This window comes from Berghia stephanieae, chromosome 7 (assembly GCF_034508935.2).
Source record: "Berghia stephanieae isolate SIO BIC M18660-M18661 chromosome 7, UCSD_Bste_1.3, whole genome shotgun sequence".
Lineage (NCBI taxonomy): Eukaryota > Metazoa > Mollusca > Gastropoda > Nudibranchia > Aeolidiidae > Berghia > Berghia stephanieae.
In genome coordinates, this window is record NC_088366.1 from 51963501 (window position 1) to 51982092 (window position 18592).

At 35.7% G+C, this 18592-nt stretch overlaps 1 protein-coding gene across 3 annotated transcripts in view; it reads right to left on the reverse strand.

Annotated features, from left to right (window-relative positions):
• Positions 1 to 18592, reverse strand: part of LOC144977458 (breast cancer anti-estrogen resistance protein 1-like) — a 157896-nt gene that overhangs the window by 34052 nt on the left and 105252 nt on the right. Inside the window, exon 1 of one of the 3 annotated variants that reach the window (XM_078922699.1) lies at positions 1238 to 1345. The exons of the other annotated variants lie outside the window; for them this stretch is intronic. The gene's annotated coding sequence lies outside the window, so the exon portion shown is untranslated. Of the gene's footprint in view, positions 1 to 1237; positions 1346 to 18592 lie in introns of those variants that run through there. 3 annotated transcript variants of the gene reach the window in all.

Here is an 18592-nt window from a genome sequence, read left to right on the forward strand (position 1 = left end):
TGGAGTCTTACTCAGCAGAAAAATTGATATTTTAAACTCAAACAATCTCTCTACAAAACAACATTATGTTCTTATTAATCAAACAAAGACCATTCTTCAAAGTTTATGATGTACAAAATCAATCTGAATAAGAAAAATATAAATTGTGTCGTAACAAATGTGACGATTTTGATGCAGCGGTGGTAAGGAGAGGGTTAAGGATCGGAAACGTAGCTCATGTCCCAGGATTCACGAATTTGTTGAGTTTTGTGTATCAAGTTGCAAACACGTTGACAAGTTGGGCCCACACACAAACACACCCACACCCAACCCACACCCACACACAAACACACACACACACACACACACACACACACAAAACACAACAACAATAAACTTTCAACAATCGTTATCTTTTAAAGGTGCGACTAACTACTGCTGTGTAACGACGTGACTGGCACACCAATCCCAAGCAAGGTTGCCAGATTAATTTCAGGCATTCTGCCAACTGGATTTAAAAATCTGCCAAATACCACAAAAATCTGCCAAACCGTACTATTTATAGTACCCCCTTTGAAAACTCATCAGTTTTGTTAAACAAAAAATTCTCAAGGCCGATGTCATAAATTTTTTTGTCATTTCCCAAGTTTAAAAAAATATCTAATACATAAAAATTGCCATGGAAAACGTGGAGTAGACCTATACATTCATCCCTAGGCCTCGGAAAATAAAATCTGCCAAACTGCCAAACCGATTTTTCTCTGCCAGACGACTTCAAATTCTGCCAAAAAAAGGACATTTGGCAGAAAATCTGCCAAATTGGCAACCCTGATCCCAAGTGATGAAAAAAACAACAACCTGCAGACAACACACTACACACCTTTTGTCTCAATTATAATATAAACTGTGACAGAAATAATTAAATAATAACAAACTCTACAGACGTGGGGGGAAAAACCCATTCACACGCGCAATATATATTTTCTCAACATCCGTCAATTTGCTTATTACAACAAGTCAACAAAAAACAAACAAACAAACATAAAAACAGACCCCCCTCCACCAACCCACCCACACACCCACACACACACACAGACGTGCACACACAAATCAAACAATCAAACAAACAAAAACCCCACAAAAAAATCCAGTTTCACCAAGTTATCACGGAAGAACCAACAACACACCATACACGACATCATATGATCTCGAATCCATTGAAAATCGAACGCAGATACTAGATAATACGAGTACTTACTAACTACATAAAATGAATGAAATTCCCATGAAAAACAGTCGTAGTTTGAGTATTGGAACAAGCCATCCCAAAAAATATGACAATTTCAATGGCATCACACAATCTCATGTTATACAACTACGAAAAACATTCCGGCATGAGAGATGAACGTAACGCAGTCAGGACGCAAATAAAATGTAGTTAATACAACTGTAATTTTAACAATTCTTTTCAAACCCGAGAACGCGGTTCCAAAAACAAGCGCTCTCGACACGTGAACGTTTCCGAGAAGCGTTCACGTTTTGTTCGGTTTGTTGGGAATTAAACGGTTGATTTTGACCATTCAAAACATGGAGATTTATAACCCGACCTCAGGCCCGCTCGGACAAACATAAGAAGGTTGTTTACACAAACAATAGCATGAATGAAGTTGATGTCACTCGGCTCCAAGTTTTTGTTTATAGGCCAGACCGCCAGTTTGGTGATCTGTCTCCACTCTATATTATAGATATAGAACCTTGGTCCTTTATTGTCTGGTTAATACAGTTTAGTGAGAATTGCTCATAAACGCGGATGGCAAAAAACAATAACAAAGAACTACATACTCATAAAAATGGCTGGCTAAAAAACAACAAAAGAGCCGAGTGACATCAACTTCGTTCCTTCGACAACAAAACTGGAGAAACAAAAAGAGCCCGATGAGCGCTCTCTTACGGAACTCACACCATAACAATGTGTTGCACATGCATGCTATAACGATGGAGTTAATAAATACGGGCTGTAATTGGTCCATGCGATTGAAGTTGCCAGGAATTATTACGTATTATCTCGGGAGCCGACGACAGACGACAGATGCGCCGATGGACACCACGGAATAAGGGCCTATCAGTTTGAAATGCAGGTCATCCATTCATTTCCCATGAGTCACGGGCCAGACTTTCAAGTTAGTCTGGTTAGCTTTTTTTTTATTTTTTTTTTAAATTTCTTCTTTAAATCATCATAATATTTTTTATATTTTTTTATCAGTACACATCATCATCATTGTTGTCGGTATTATCTTTTATATCATTGCATAACAACAACAACAACAACTACAACAACTACAACAACAACGATACTATTATTATTATTATTATTATTATTAATAATAATAAATAATATAATAATAATATAATAATAATAATAATAATAATAATGATGATGATGATGATGAGGACAACAACAACAACAACAACAATTATAATATAATATATAATAATAATAATAATATAATAATAATATATTAATATAAATAATAATTAATAATAATAATAATAATAATAATAAATAATAATAATATAATAATCATAACACAAACAACAACAACAACAACAACAACACAACACTATTCCAACAACAACAAATAATATTTCTACTCACATCGTTGTTGTTCTCCTTATCAATCATGGCCAAAATGAACAACAATAAAACTAACTAACTAACAATCCAACAAAAGCAAGCCGTATATTATATTGTATTATATTATATTATAATATATCTCAAACCACCACTCTTCTACAATATTATACCATAACATAACTATACCACAAGCACCAACCACTATCTGTCAATTCCAATCTATAACATTGTTATCTAATCCCAGAACCAAAGCAAACTAATAAATATAAATACATGATCCACATAACTTATAAATACCGTACGGTCGGTGGTGATGCCCCCATAAATCCACGATTTAACAACACGGGCAGGGCGACAAGTCGTATTGTCCTCCGGATAAAAAAATAATACACGGATGCTATGCGTTTAGTTTTTTTGTTGTTTGTTTTATTTTAAAACTCACAATACCCACCAGCCGGGTAAAACGTACAAGCACACAATACTATATAACGTAAACAATTTAGTGAGAACTACTCATAACAAACGGTTGTCTAAAAAAGACTAACAAAGAGCTGAATGACGTAAATTTCAATCATTCGATATCATATTATATTATGTCAACTAAACAACACAGCTATAATATTATCCAATGCGATAATGATAAAACAATTAAGGAATTTGTAAGATAAAATGAAAATAATAATTATAATAATTCAATTAATCCCGTCCTATCACTTATCACTGCACCAGCTAGCATGCATAATATTTAATGATTAGCTGTGCAACAGTCTCCACTTAAGTACATACTTATATTAATATTATTGTTGACGAGCCCTGCTCCTAAACTAATGATATTATATAGTAATAGTAATGGCGCCGCGCAAGTGGCGTAAATCTACCATCGCAATACGTCACAACCACAACGTTCAGATCTATCCATCCATGGCCAGATCAGATCTCTATTCATCATCAAATTTCGTCCATCCATCATAAATTCCGTTTTTTTAATTAATGATTATGACGTCACGGCACGGCATGACATAGCAAGACGAGCGACGCAAACAAGTTTTTTAAAAAAGTAATAAACAAAAATGAATATAACAACTTCCAAAAAAAAAAAAAAAACAACAAATAAAAAACAAAAAACAAAAACAACCACGGAAAGTTTCGGGCTCAAAACCCTTCTTCAGTAACAACAAAAATCAACGAAAATATAAATACATTATCAAAAAAACAAAAAAACTGAAAAAAAACAAATCGACGACAGGGAAATAGTCAGTGTGCCCGAACCGTTTCGAGTTTGGTATTTTGTCCTTTTATTTTATCTATTTTATTATTATTATATTATTATTATTATTATTATTATTATTATTATTTTATATTATTATTATTATTATTATTATTATTATTATTATTATTATTATATTATTATTATTATTATTATTATTATTATTATTATTATTATTATTATATTATATTATTATTATTTTTTTTTTTTTTTTTTTTTTTTTGGAAGCTGTTATAATCAGTATTTTTGTGTTTGTTAATTTCTATTTTCAACCCACAGCTTCTAGCAGCTCTTTGTATCCGTCAAACTACAAGTAAAACGTTTTTTCGGTGACTTCATTAAAAAAAAAATGATACAAAGTTTAAGTAGGTGAGCTGCCAGATTGGGTAACATTTTAAGTGGTTTTCGTTGAAGTAAGAGGCGGGTTGGAGCAGCAATAAATAGGAGGGTGCGACTATGTGGTCTTGTGGTGGTATGACATTCGCCTTCAGATCGGAAGGCCCTGGGTTCGAGTCCCACTCTGAGTGGCGCATTAGTTGAGCCTTGGAAAAGGCTCTTTATTAATATTCTCTCATCGTATTCTGGAGTAAAATGAGTACCTGGTCGTTTCCAGCTTTGTATCCGTCGGGAAATGGTACAATCGCTGTACAGGCGTTAATTATCGTCCTAAGTGTTGCTGTTGGCTGGGGACCCCTTGTAATGCGCTTCGAGCACGTTTGATGGATATTGCTCTATATAAATAAAGCTCCAAAAAGCTCAATTATAAGTATGTATTCTCGTTCAAAAAAGTTAACTCATGTTACCCTTCACTTCAACACAGTAAGACATCACGGAGAAATAGATGTGGAAAAGTCAATAGGGAACAAAAAAAAAAAAAAAAAAAAAAAAAAAAAAAAAAAAAAGAAAAGAAAAGAAAAAAAAAAGTGATGTCACAAAAATACTGGTTCCTATTTCATTGGAAATGTAAAACTACTCTTCCGGGGGGGGGGGGGGGGGGGGGAGGGAGGGGGGACTCGATGACATGCCTTGTGTAATTGATCTTCTGGTTTCAGAGTGACGGCATCTTATGTTGTAGTCTAAATATAATAATATGCTGGTCGTCAGTAAAGACTATCCATCCCTGCTCTTTGTTAACGTCACGTAATTGGATTCAGTAGTCTGATGTCACGCCGCCCGGCAACGGTGGCCATCTTGGTTTCTATACAAAGAAAATCATTACTTTTTATTCTTCATGCTGGCTAGAACTTTTCATATGCCTTGTGATCAGAATGTGTAAAAGTCAAAACATGATCAAATTTATGGGTTTTTTTCCCCTCTGGATACGCTTTTATGCTCGCCGGGGAAATATTTCATACGGGCGTCCGCCATTGTCCCGATAGTTTAGAGCCAGTGTTACTAAGTTACCATGCGTCATTAGGAAGGAAGTGACGTTACGACTGTTGAAGAGTATAATTAGAATCTGTCTTTACATCCTGCTACTAAAATAGCTATGTCACCTTTATTTATTATTAGTACTTCGAATGGCTGGTAACATAATAAATACTTCCAATGAGTTTGGAACCGGATGAGTAGAAGGTGTGACGTCACGACTTCTCTGTCCTGTTTACAGATAAAATAACAAACAATTACATTGACATTATATACTGAACTAAATAACGACCCGCTCGGACTGTCCGAATCCGGACAAGGGGCGTGGTTATATATTCTCTTATATTCCCTACAAGTATAAAGCGCGTTAAGCACGTTTGGTGGTTATTACGCATTTTAAAATCTCAAGTTATTTGTTGTTTTTTTTTTTTTTTAATATTAAAATGAACGGAGAAAAAAACCAAAAAACAAGAATGTGCAACATCACGAAGACGAGGCGTCGTGCGCATGCACTCTATGGCCGATCCCATCTACTCCCACTCTCCATGCATGCTCTTCTCAACTATTCTATTCAATTCAGCCCACGACACGGCACGCTGTTTATCCTGCACACTGCACATTGCACATTACACACATGTGTACACATGTGCTCTTCTCAACTATTCTATTCTGCCCACGACACGGCACGTTGTTTATCTTGCACACTGCACATTGCACATTTACACACATGTGTACACATGTGCTCTTCTCAACTATTCTATTCTATTCTGTAGTACTACTATTCTGCCCACGACACGGCACGTTGTTTATCTTGCACACCACCGCACATTGCACATCGCATGCACATTTATGTGCACACACAGATAAACTCATTTTTAGATAGACCAGACTAAACAAGACGATAAGAGGCAGAGCAGGTCACAAGCTTCAAAACCGACGACAAACAAAACAAAAGGGATTTTTAATTTGTTTTTTTTTGTTTTTTTCAACTACTTGCCGGGTTCGTTTCCTTATTTGCGATTTTATTTTAAGCGCTTTAACTACATATTTCTTTTAATGTGAATTTTTCGGGTTTTTATTTTTTTGCCCCCGGAAACTACGATTTGTTGAAACATCAAGTTGGGAATAGGATTCAGTAGTCTGATGTCACGCCACCAGGCAACGGCGGCCATCTTGGTTCTAAACAAAGAAAATCATTCCTTTTAATTCTTCATGCTGGCTAGAACTTTTCATTCCCTTTTCATATGCCTTGTGATCAGAATGTGTAAAAGTCAAAACATGATCAAATTTATGGGGTTTATTTCCCTCTGGACACGCTTTTATGCTCGCCGGAGAAATATTTCATAAGGGCGTCCGCCATTGTTCCAAAAGTTTAGAGCCAGTGTTACTAAGTTACCATGCGTCATTAGGAAGGAAGTGACGTTACGACTGTTGAAGAGTATTGAGGCTTCTCTTGCTTACATGGTATTTTAAATTTTATTTATTTATATCTTTTTCTGCAGCGGCGGCGCTCGTCGAAGACAGACAATGAGCAATCTAAGATTCAGAGGTCAAAAGGCCAAGATGCAATGAATGATAAACTATTTCCCACAACGCAACGCCAGACATGCTCATTGCAACATTCATTCATTGTCGCCAAAAGTAACAACAATCAAATTAACTATTTAGATTTAAATGCGGCACGACAACGGCGTTATTTTGGGAAAAACGAAATCGAAAGGGAAACCAAAATAAACATTTTACTCAACGGCTGCGTTAGCTTTATCTTTCTAAAAAACTGCAACTGGAAACGAAAGGCAACAAAACATGGCATTGTTCCCGACTTCGATTTCAATCTCAATTTTAAAATAACCCCCAAAGACTAAACACGAATGCACAACCAGATTTCTTTCATTCTAATTTCAGTTATTTCCACAAATAAATAAAAATAATTGAGCTTTATATAGCGCAATATCCACTAAATGTGCTCAAAGCGCTTTACAAATGCTATTAATTATCGGATGTCATATCAGTAACGTTAGAATGTTGGCGTTTAAAAATAGGAAGTTAATACTTAGTTATGAAAAAAACAAAAACAAAACAAAAAAAAAACAAAAAAAAAAAACAAAAAAAAAAAAAACAAAAACAAAACAACAACAAAACAGCAACCAGTACTGGACTTAAATTTAGTTGAGTCCTTTGAAAAAAGCTTTTTACTCGCATTTCTCTCAACGTACTCGGGTTTAAAATGAATGCCTGGCCGTTAACAGCGTTGTCTCTGTCCAAATAAACATTGTGATTTCGTCTGGCAGTCGTCATGCCTTGTCCAACGTGTCAAGTGTTGATGTTGGCTGGGGTCCCCTTGTAAAGCGCTTTGAGCACCTTTAGTGGATATTGCGTTTTAAGAGAGAGAGAGAGAGAGAGAGAGAGAGAGAGAGAGAGAGAGAGACAGAGAGAGAGAGAAAGACTAAGAGAGAAAGAGAGAGAGAAATAGAGAGAGAGAGAGAGAGAGAGGGAGAGAGAGAAAAAGAGATAGATAGATATACAGACGGACAGACAGACAGACAGATAGACAGAGAGATAGATAGATAAATAGATAGAAAGACATATATATATATGTATATATATATATATATATTATATATATATATATATATATATAGATGGATTGATGGATGGATGGATGGATGGATGGATGGATAGATAGATAGATAGGTAGATAGATAGATAGATAGATAGATAGATAGGTAGATAGATAGATAGATAGATAGATAGATAGATAGATAGATAGATAGATAGATAGATAGATAGATAGATCTAGACAGACAAAAAAAAAAAAACAAAAAAAAAACAAAACAAAAAAACAAAACAAAAGCAAAACAAAATACTGGCAAGACAAGAAAAGTCATTTACCTGAATGGAATACATCTGTCTGCTGACTTCAATTCTTAACGTGTGAATTTAATAAATAAATAAATAAATAAATAAATAAATAAATAAATAAATAAATAAATAAATAAATAGATGTCTTTAAAATTTTGGTCAGGAAACTCAACCTTTAAATATCTATCCGGTTAAAATGAACGTCATTTTGTCAAAAACGTTCAAACCTGGGATTCAATGAAGTCTTCAATAAAGTCTCATTTGAGAGTTTCCCACGAAATAACCCACATAAAGAACGAGGTTTCTTGAAGTAATAATAATAATAATAATAATAATAATATAATAATAATAATAATAATAATAATAATAATAATAATAATAATAATAATAATAATAATAATAATAAATCAAAAATGTCTTGTTTTTTCTCAGAGCACGACAGTAAATCCTAGAACATTCTAGAACAGCCAGAAGAAGAAGACACAATAATTCAGAAGAAAAAACCCTTTTCCAGGTCTATATCATATTATGATATCTTGAAATGAAATGAACACTAAATATATTCTATTTCTTTCAGGGATGACGGCGGCACCGTTGAGACACCATCAGAACCAGATTAGGGTTAAAACAGAACTGCCCAGCACTACTAAAATTTCGTAGAAATACGAATATTTGGCTCCAGCTACAGAACTGCATTCTCCTCCTTGACTCAATAAATCTGATTGAAAAGGAAAGTTTAATTTCTCAGAATATATATTCAGGACTTTGAAGAATTTTTGACCATGCTGGTGGTAAAATATTTATTTCTAAAGCTTTTTAAAGTGAAATGTTTGTTTTTTCTCCCCTCGGAAACAACGAATTTTTGAAACATCAAGTATACACAGCTCTGGATAAGCCATCTTCACGGCTATAACCAAACACATTCCAGTCTCGTCGTCTTATCAGTGCCGAATTAGCCCTGAGTCACGCTGTCATAAATATTTATTTACACATTGATAGAAAACACACGGGGAGGGAGGGAGGGAGGGAGGCGTACCCATTGCATCATAAAACGAAAGTAAAAGTGTCTATGGCGTGATTGAATTAGGCGGCAGCTCCTCGCCGCCGCAATCAAACGACCAAACGACGAAAACTCTCGTCTTGCACTGAGAAATCTCTCTTGAGAAATCATGTTCTAGGTCACACACAACCCCCCCCCCCCCCCCCCCCCCCCAACAAAAAAAAAAAAAAAAAAAAAAAAAAAATACCCCCCCCCCCCAAAAAAAAAAAAAAACAACAACAAAAAACAAAAAAAAAAAACAACAAAAAAAAAAAACAAAAAAAAAAAACAACATAAAACAAGAAAAAGAAAAAACAAAACAACAAAAAACGAGACGATATTACAATTTTTTTTCCTCCAGAGACAACGCTGTAAACGGCCAGGCACTAATTTTACATCCGAGTAAGACGAGTGACGAAAGAATGTGAGTAAAGAGCCTTTTCTCATAATGGCCGTGCTATAATATTAGTGCACACACGATAAATTCACACCAAAAGGCACCGTTCAATAGAAAATAATGCTCAATGTGTATCTTGCTATCTATATCTACCCCCCCCCCCCCCCCCCCCTCAACTCCCTGACGTGTACTTATTTGCAGGTCTGATAACCCGAACTGTTATGGTCTCATTGTTGTAATGGAAATATACTCTCAAACCGACGCAAAATATTTATCGTACATTATAACAATGTTAAATCAGTCAGGCCCATAATTGCGTTCGATTATCAGATCTGTTCATGTGGGCACCTAGCGCACCTAATGTGTGCACCCCCCCCCCCCCCCCTGCCCCACGTTGGCCACGTATTAAAAAATACATGTGCTTTAAATTAACAATTTAACAACCCCCCCCCCCCCCCCCCCCAATTTAAAAAAAAAATAAAAAAATTAAAAAAAATAAAATTTTTTTTAAAAACGAAACAAAAGCAAAAACAAACAAAAAAACCCCCCCAAAAAACAAACAAACCTCAAATGACAAAAAAAAAAAAACAACAAAAAAAAATCTGATAAGGCTAGGAATGTGTTTTTGTTTTATATTTTGTTTATTATTGACATCTGCACGTCGTAATCGTTACTTCCATTGAGAGAATCTTAACTACATACCTATAATCTCGCGATCTCTCGGGAAGAGGACGGGGAAGTCTCGTGATAATCGAGAGATAAACACACATGCTCTCGTCAACCCAAAATATTGGAAAAACACTAAAATTAAATATATACAGGAATCAAAATGTGTGTGAAAATATTATTGTCGGCGTACTGTTATAAAAACAAATCAATTAATTAAAAACAAATTTCCTTTATTCATCCCATAGGGGACATTTGTCTCAAGGGTCTATCTATTTCAATGGACGACAGGAATAACCCAGACGTCAGCCGCAGTGCAGTGCAGCGGCGCAAACTGAGCTAGGAATGAGGTGACTTGCTCAAGGTCACACAACGTAGCGGGTATTCGAACTCGGTACCTTTCGGGTACGAGACAAAGAACGTACCGCTGACCACGCTGTCTCATGTTAAGTAGAGGACATTATGCATATTTGAAAATTCTAAATTTTGGAATTTTTAGGAGATAACAACTGTAGTCGCCGTACTTTACTTTAAAAATCAACTAGTTTCCCTCACAAGGCATTAAATGACACTTCAAAATCCTTAAAATCATCAACTTTCATTTCAGCAGGAATAATGACTTAGAGATGGTCATGAAATTCTGGAGTTGGTGCCAAAATTTATACTATGCGCAATCTGCATTTTGCATTTTGGTCCCCCCCCCCCCCCCCTCCTCCCCTCCTCCTCCTCCTCCTACTACTACTACTACTACTACTACTACTACTACTACTAACTACTACTACTATCTACTACTACTACTACTAACTAACTACTACTACTATTACTACTAATACTACTAATACTTCAAAAATGACCAAAGCAATGGATTACCACTAAGGGAATCACACACACCATTCTGCACCTAACTACAACGCAAACAATGACTTCTAATAGTTCTTTTTTTTTTCTTTTCTTTTCTTTTCTTTTTTTTTTTTTTTTTTGTTTTTTTGTCTGTTTGAAAAGCAGTCAGACTGACAATTTCGTCACATTGCTATATTCGTACGCAACACAAAGATAATGATATACAAAGTATTCACTGCGGGACTCTATTGTTTTCCCCGTCGTCACGCGATCAGAATGATATAAACAGATACACTTTTCTCAAACACCATGGCGTGATATAGCAAAGTTAACGAACACGTTTCCAGTCTTCAACGATCGACGACGAATGACTTGGAAGAAAACGAAGATTTATCCTTAAAGCCTTAGACGGGCATATTATCTTTGATTTTTCCACGTCGTTCGTCAATCGTTGCAGGTTGAGAACGTAACCGTTAACTTGCTATTACAACCTCCTTCGCCTCGAGGGCGTAATGGGGAGAGAAGTTAACGACTCCGCAACCTTTCTGCCAACAACATTAAATATATAAACATAGAAAAAGCATTAAAGCGTAAACAAAACAACAGCCAATAAATCCGCTCGCGTAATTCAATCGGCGGCTGCTGTCAGAAATAAACAAATTTAAGCACACTTTCTATTTTTGAGAATCTGATTGCATATGCAGTCTTTTGGTGGGATAAGAAAATATTGGGAGAAGACAATAATGGGTGGTGAGAAATGAGATGTTTCTTTTGGAGGGAGACATGTGTTAGAAAGGGCGGGATAGATTGGGAGGGGGGGGGTGAGATAAAGGGAGAGGGTGAATGGATAGATAGATAGATAGATAGATAGATAGATAGATAGATAGATAGATAGATAGATAGATAGATAGATAGATAATATATAGATAGATAGATAGCCAAATAGATAGATAGATATATCGACAGTTAGATAGAAAGATAGATAGATAGATAGAATGATTGATAGATAGCTAGATAGGTAGATAGATAGATAGATAGATATATAGATAGATATATAGATAGATAGATAGCCAGATAGATAGATAGACAGATAGATAGATATATCGATAGTTAGATAGAAATATAGATAGATAGATAGATAGATAGATAGATAGATAGATAGATAGATAGATGGGTGGATGAATAGGTAGATAGATCTTATTTTTCCCCATCTAGTCACAGAATATATCAGGCATTGAATTAGTACTAAAACTGGAAATGCATTCATCGACTCAACAACAACACGACCCCAAATGCTCTATCTGACAAGCCCTGATTATTGGTCTCCGTCATTCTCTCTTTGTCACTTATCTCTCATTTCTCTCCAAAGATAAAGAGCTCCCCGTTTTCCGTGCCGGAAGGAAGTTGAAACAGAACAGCAGAAGGCGTGGCAAAGAGACGTAACCCCCCAGGCGGTGGAACTGGGACTGAAAATCTGCTCGGCGGATTTCAATGTCCATCAGGGGATGAGAAATCCATTTCCGGTCAGGGTTGGGGGGACAAACATTGGAGTAATTATCGCGTCGTGGCCGCCTTGCATCGCACGCATGGATTCACGTGACCTTGAAGAGCTAATCAATATAATGCATGGCGTTAGACTTCTAATTAACATCATTGTTTCGGCCATTCATTGGATGGTTTGGGTTTGACCCATTATTTATCAGTAAGATGAGATGGTCGAGGAGAGAATGAACGTATTTAGAATTAACCATCAAAAACTTTTGAGTGACTTCATTTTTTCAAATCTCGCCACATATTGCTTTCTTGTTTTGTACATGCCGTGCGTCCAAACTCTGTGGTTGTTCTCACCCATTCAGTCCAGTCATCATCATAGCTTGTCGCTCCAACACCGAACCGAAGGACGAGTTTTCGGGTCAAAATTCTAAAAACGTAATTTTTAGTTGTTTTTGATTTTGTTCGTTTTTTTGTTTGTTGTTTTTATTGGGGTTTTTCCCCAGTGTACGGCAGTGATGTAAATGTAATACATATTTCACCATGTTAAAACCAGATGATCAGAGAGCAACAAAAGGCCACGTATGTAACTTCACAGCCCATGACATGTCTTAACCTCTTAGAACACATCCTTCCTGATCACTTGTACGTGTCAAAATGTCAGAGATGCCAAATGGTTTTTGGAGAAAAACAAACAACCCGGAAATGAAAAATGGAAGCCTGACATCTCACCTAAAACAAACTTTGTAAATGAACAAGCAAAAACATCTCTCTTAACTCTGCCCTTTGCAAGTGTGTGGGGGCATTTGTGGTATCAATTCAAATAAAATCTATTGCAGTCTTGAGAAGAAGGACCTTCAGTGGCCTTCACCTTGGAGGCAAGAAATACTGCTGACGTGTGAAGTGAGTATGATTAAAAAATAATAATAATAATAATAATAATAATAATAATAATAATAATAATAATAAATAATAATAATAAATAATAATAATAATAATAATAATAATAATAATAATAATAATAATAAAAAAAAAAACACGGGAAAAGCCGAAAACCCTGAAATTTGGCATCCCTGAACTGTGACAGAACCAAAACATTATTTCTAATGGCTGAGGCCACTTTTCTTGACAATTGACAACCATTTCAGGCCGAAGGATGCAGATGCCTGCAAAGTAAAAAGTGCAGCAGAGGATACGAAACGAAGTCTTTAGTCTTAAATGAACATGTCTAAAGGAAGATCGTTAATTGTTCAAGAGCAATTAATTGTAAACGACAATGATAGAAGGTAAAACGTCGAATTATTCAATTTGTTGTTTGCTAGCTTTTCTCGAACGGTAACCGCGGCCAGAGAGTTGGGATGTCACGCACGTATGCGGGCGCGATGAAAGAAAACATCTTTTCGAATAGTTTAGGCAACAAAACGATTCGAGCGATTCAAAGGCAGTCAGTCAAACGATACCATAATTTAATTGTTTTAGTGGATAATGGAGACGATCTATCTATGTTACTATTATTCCATGTGCTCGAGTCATTTTGTCACATTGCATAATGTTCTCAAAGTGACCCACATACAGTGAAAAGCGTTCACAGTTTATCGAAAGATCCAACGTCACAAAAGGTCATTATATTCAGATTGACTCATAGTTATGTTTACAACTTTCATAAATATAGCAACGCGTTTACATTTATGAAGAAATAGCCACTGGTTGGACAACAACAAATTATGAGTTGGATGACTCGATTGAACGAAAACCTGAATATAGATCGCTCCCCCATTGACCATTGATGGTCAGATCGCTCGCCTCGGTTTTACACCTCTCAATCGGAATATATGACCTTCACATTTATTCGGTCTTATTGATCGCATGGCCTTGAGATGAAGATGATGAGGATGATGGTGATGATGTCGATGAAGTCATCAGGTTGAAGGTCAATTCCCAGTGGCCTCGTCTCTCCTTGGTCACAACATTCTTGAGGTAAACAGCTCGACGCATTTCTAATCGTCTAAACCACCACAACAATAAATAGTAAGGCCTCTAATTTGTTACTATAGTACTTAATGTAAATGATGTCATGGTGGTTGGTAGTACTAGTGAGGGATCTAACTAATAACGCACTACACTCCTCTTCGTCCTTCACTCAATATCCTCTTCCTCCTCCCCCCCCCCCCCCCCCTCTTACTCCTCGTCTTTATTTTTATCTTATTTCCCTCTTTCTCTTCCACTTCTTTTTCTTTTCTCCTCGACCTCCTCCTCCTTTCCTCCTCTTCCTCCTCCTCCTCCTTCTTCTTCATCTTTTCAATTTAATATTATTATTATTATTATTATTATTATTATTATTATTATTATAATATTATTATTATTATTATTATTATTATTATTATTATATCATTATCATTATTAATTATTATCATTATTATATTATTATTATCATTATTATTATAATTATTATTATTATTAATTATTATATTATTATTATTATTATTATTATTATTATTATTATATTATTATTATTATTATTATTATTATTTATTATTATATTATTATTATTATTATTATTATTATTATTATTATTATTATTATTATGTATTTATTTATTTTTTTAATTTAATTTTAATTTATTTATTTATTTTAATTTAATTTCTTTGTTGTTGTTGTTTTGTTGTTGTTGTTGTTTTTGTTTGTTGCTCCCTACTGCTTTCAATGTTTAAATGGAGGTTTTTTGGACGTCTATTTTCTATTGCTTTCGTTCCCAAAATTTCATTCCAATGTTTAAACAAACAATATTACGATTGTTCAGTCAAGCCCACATACTACAAGCCTTGGGGTCACTCTTGGCTTAATTTAAATTATCATTATTGCTCTAGGGTTGGTCGGAAAATAAAGAAAGAACGAGGGGAAGAGAGAGAAGAGAAGAGAGGGGGGTTGGGGGGGGGGGGGGGGGGGGGGGAGAGAGTGGCATCTAGCCTATTTAATCGGGGAGAGGAGGAGAAAACCAAAGATTAGCAGACAATGGTTGACAGACAGATAGAATAAAATAGAGTTATTTATGGTAGATAGGCTGCAGATAGAAAGATGATAGACAGATGGTAAAAATTAATAAGTAAAATAATAGATTGATAGATAATAATGATAATACATACTACATAAAACTTTATATATATAAATATATTTTTATAAAAATATATTTATAATATATATTTAATGGGAGAGAGAGAGAGAAGAGAAGAGAAAGAGAGGAGGAGAGAGTTAGGTAGGGATTATACAGGCACCTGACAACATATGATATTTTAATGGGGGGATAGACAGAGGGAGTGGTAAAGCAGAGAAAGGAAAGGTTCAACCCCCCCCCCCCCCCCCCCCCCGACCCCCAAACAACACACACACCAACAAAACACACACTATTTTCCACGAAAGAAACATTCAAAGCTACACACTTTACCCATTAAATAAATTTATATTTTATTGTGTAGTTTTGAATAGGTGCACGCCTGATCCCTTTATCCAACCAATAGCTTTTCTCCCAAAAAACCTGAAAAACACATTTTAAAAAATTTCAATATTTTGGCAAGAAAAATCGTCTTCAAGCGATGGATAAAATACCTTACCTTGTCAAAACCCCCAAAGAGACTCCAACTTCAAGTCGTCCTTGAATCCCGGGTTTGAGACTTTCTTGGCAAGGTGAGGTCTTTTAATCATCATATTTGAAGGCGAGTTTTCTGGCTATTTTTCTTTAAAATTTAAACAAAAAGCAACACGGGATAGATTAAAATAAGTTGAATAAATGTCGTTGGAGAGAAATGAAAGCACTCAATTCTGGCATATTTTCCCATTTCAATGGTTTCTTGACATTTAATTCACTGAAGGAAGGATTAGGGCCTGCCCCCCCCCCCCCCCCTCTCTCTCTCTCTCTGTCATTTGTCTGGATGCCTTTGAGTGTTTCTCTCTCTCTCTCTCCTCTCTCTCTCCTCTCTCTCCTCTCTTCTTATCTCCTTATATATATAATATAAATATTATTTATAGACAGATGGATAGATAAATAGATAGATATAAAACTTATTCTCAATATTTTTGAAGATGTAAACAGTTTTCGGAATAATCTTTTATTTTAAAGTGTGGACGTCAACGATCGAAGAAGGTGACATGTTTGCTGACAAAGGGAAACCCAAAACACCACATTTATCTGTGTCCATGAATTTAAATTGAAGCTTCCAATCTATTTCTAAGTCAAACGATGAACATAAATCCAGACCTGCCACTTCACGAAAAAGGAAATCAGTATGACATTGTAAAAAAAATCAGTATCTGGGGAAAAAAAACAGTATGAGACGTAAATTATCCGGTTGGGCTACTCGCCAATTCTGAAACCTCCCCCCCCCCCCCCCTCCCCTTATTTTTCCCCAACACCCAACATGGCACGCACAACGCCAATCTGGCAATCGACTACTAACTTATTTAAAGATGGTGACACTTGGTAACGAGTCAGAAACCAGGACCGCGGTGTTTTACCAGTACAGCTCGCTGTCGCTTCACAAAGGAAATGAAAACTAAATAACGCGCCGTGGTTTTTTATTCTGTGTGAGGGGGATCACAAAGAGGCTCGCTACGTCATGGATCTATCGAGGTTATCGCGGGCGGGTCCCAAAATTTCACGAACTTAAAAATTTTAACGTGCAAAGTAAAGCCCAAAGTAAACGTAAAAAGAGGGGTGGAGGGTGCGGGCCCTGGTCACTTGGGTGAAATCGGTACGATCGGCAAGTAAATTCGGGGAAATGTTTAAATACGAAAAAAAGGTCTTGCAAATCGGTATGATACCGATTAATGGTATGAACGGGAGGTCTGTAAATCTATGACAACCAAGACCAAAACAGATAGAAAGACACAACTTGACAATATAATATAATAAATAATTATAAAGTTATTCATCAAAAAAATGGAAATTCGTTACCCGACGTGGCATGCATAAAAATGTATAAACACAAAGTGTGAATCTATGGCGACAATGTATACATATTTTCTATAAAAGAAAAAAAAATGTTAAAAAAAAAACAACCAAGAACCATAGCGACACTTTATATATTAAATTATAAATTGAGACAGACTCCCCCCGGGCCCCTTTGGGTTTTTATTTTAAAAAAAAAAAGATTAAAAAAAAACCTCAGAAATCGTCAAAAACATTCATCTCCCAAAGTATTCTGAAACAAACCCACACCCCACAACAAACCCCACACCCACCAACCCAACAAAAAAAAAAAACAACAATAACATAAAAACATTTTTAATTATGGTCAGAAAATTCGCCTTCAATAAATCGTTTACCACTCAACCCTAAGATTTTTGCACTTTCAAAAAGGCTTTGCCCCAGATATTTAATTCAACTACCTTAACATGTAAAAACTAAAAACATTGCTTTGATAATGCGCCAAAATTGTCTCAAAAATGTAATAAATAGGCCCCGGGGTAAAAATAAACCCGGGTAAACTACGGTTAGCGGTGTTGGGGGTTTAGTGGTTTAAAAGACCCCCCCTTTTCTCAAAACTCTCCAAACCTTGGACTTTGACTACCCCCGGTTTACAGGTTTTTTTTTGTGGTTTTTTTTTTTTTTTTTTTGTTTTTTTTTGCCCTAGGAGGTATTAAATAATCGATTCGATAATTTTAAGGACAATTTTTTTTCCAAAAATTTTTAAAACCCTTTTTTTGGTTTTGGTTTTTTTTTTTTTTTAAAAAGCTTTAAAATTTAATTGTAACAAGACAAATTTAAGTTACACGATCGCGAACTGTGGTTTTTTTGGGGGCGTCAATGTACTCATGCCGGTCTGGAAAGGGAAACGATTACCTGACTACTAACAATGTACACCAATAGGTCGGGGTTTACCTTGGTCACCTTTCCTTAGCGCATGGGGCATGGTAGAAAAAAAAACACCATTCGTCTCTCTCTCTCTATATTCTCCCTTCCTCTCTCTTCTCTCTTCTTCTCTCTCCTCTCCTTTCTCCTTCCTCTCCTTCCTCTCTCCCCCCACTCCCCTCCCCCTCCCCTCTATTTCTATC